This window comes from Vigna radiata, unplaced genomic scaffold (assembly GCF_000741045.1).
Source record: "Vigna radiata var. radiata cultivar VC1973A unplaced genomic scaffold, Vradiata_ver6 scaffold_301, whole genome shotgun sequence".
Lineage (NCBI taxonomy): Eukaryota > Viridiplantae > Streptophyta > Magnoliopsida > Fabales > Fabaceae > Vigna > Vigna radiata.
The window spans coordinates 278,594-280,983 of record NW_014543816.1 but is presented as its reverse complement, the minus strand read 5'-3'; positions in this window follow the sequence as shown (position 1 = coordinate 280,983).

The window sequence follows — 2,390 nt, the reverse complement described above, 5'->3', positions numbered from 1 at the left end:
TTACTTCATAGTATAAATGAGTATTATTTAAAAATGATTTTCATGAGCATATCAAATTTAAGATAGTTTGAAAGAGAAAGTGATAATATCAGTAATCTTCTACAGTGTACTCTGTTTAAAGATATTTCTTTGACCAGCCAACACAAGAAGGAACAAAAAATAATATATGAATGTACCTAGAAATGTTAATTTAGTCTGTACAAGCTCGGTAACTTGACAACCAAATTAAGATCATCTTTNTATGTGACTTATAATTTCTNCTGACATGATAAAATTTCATAAATCGATTCATTTTGGCTACAACACAAATCATCTAGCTCTTCACTTATAACTTATCCTTCAAANGAATCAATACAATGCAACAACTAAAATGTCATAACACATAAAGAACAGAATAGCATAATTAGATAAAACATTTATCACTCTTCTTAATGGTCATGGAATCAGTTACCTCTCCTCAAAAGGGAAAACGTGAGGAATAATAGTGACAGCAGAACCAACACTCAATGAAGCTGATGAATCATCATGTATCAGGTTGGATGCTAAAACTTCATGAGTTCTGGCAGCAACAGCAATTGGTAATGCAAAGAAGAAATGTTTACTGTTAGTAATGCAAAGAAGAGAAATATCTATTATAATATTTTGGAGTATCACACCTACCGCAACTCTCTCCCTCACGACCTTTCTTCCTTTAGTCCAGTGTTTTCCAAAATAAACCAAAAATAAAAGGAAAGATAGACTGATGACAAAAGAAGAAAGGAAGAAGCTCATACTTTATATTCTTCAAACAGTACAAAGGGGAGAAAATAGAAACGGGACAAACCTTCCGCGCTCCACACCAATCACGTCCGATATGAACTTCGCCTTGGACTTCAACTTCGTCGGTATGAACTTTTNCGATCACGTCCAGCCTCCGGTGGCAGCCAAGGAGTTCTCCTTCTTGTTTTTTCTTTCTCGCCTTCTCTCTCAACTCTAACCCTAGCGCAAAAATTGCCTCTTCCAAAATGAGATGGTCGACCTTTCAAAAATTCAAATTAGAGACAGGATCCTAATACACTCATACGCACCGTTTCATTTATTGTCTCACATATCACCACAGCATTCCACATACTCAAATGACAAATATACCCTTTCTGACATTCACAAGAAGTGGGTCCCAGTGCGTGTCAAATGAATGTTATTTTCTCTGAGCGTGTCAAAGTAACATTTCTCATACAATAAAGTTATATTTTCATAGATAGTCTTATTTTTTTGTAAATTTGGGTGGAGTTTGCGTTTTCTTCTCAAGGTTTTTAGTTTCAACAAAAGGAGGGGAAGGGGGAGGGGGAGGGGGACTGATGGCTAGGAAGATTCAAGAAGCCTAGGAGGAGAAAGCACCCAATGCAAGGATCCATCACCTTTTTGCTTGGAAGACTTGAAGGCTTGCTCAAAGCAGACTGGTTCGCCCAGCGTTGCTTCGTCATCCACAACCTCCTGTGCTATATTTAACAAGTTTTTATGCATATTTTTCATGAGTTGGCCACGTGGTATGCCACTTAGCAGCTGATCCTTGTATACACCTAATCATTAACCTAGTAGTTAACACCTCTAGAGCATTGTGACTACTATAAAATCCATACTTGACACTTTTGAGCTATATAGAGTTATGCTATTGAGATCATTCCAGTCCCCTCTTTGCCTGAAAGTCACCGTCCATGGAGAGTCCTTAGCCTCCTCTCACCTCCTTCCACGGTTAGGATAGTTTTCCTTGAGCCAATTCCACCATACATTGCACCATGATCCATAAACTCATTCTCTTTATCATAATCTTCTTTCGCTGCATACTTCGTTCTTATTCACCCATAAGCACTTCAATTTACAAAGAGGAAATGGCTTCTTACATTGCACACAGAAAAGGTCATCATTTTCTGCTTGGAAGTACATTTTCTTTTCTTTTCTTCAATGTGTCTTCTTTTTCTCCTATCTTGTAATTTTCTTCTATTTAAGAAAACCGAGAGAAGAATGACGGAGTAGGTGAACGATGAGCCAAAAAGGACAGGAGAGAGGAGTGATCTTAGATATTCTAGTGTCATGTAAGAACAGTCTCGAAACCTAAATTGCGAGGAACCAGATTGCAAGGTTATTTAAACGAAATATTGTTTAGCTTAGGTACAATTTTTTTAACAGTAAAGAAACAGTTTGAAAAGTGTTTAACAGTAAAGAAGATATAGGTAATATATTGTATAGCTACACAGTTAAACACGTGCCTAACGCAAAAGCGAAAACACGCCATAAACATAATTCACAATCCTAATGTTATAAATCCAGCATGTAATTCTTGAATAATACAAGCATAATTAATAATTATGAGTTAGAAGTTCAATCTCAATCTATATATTATATCTCTTTCC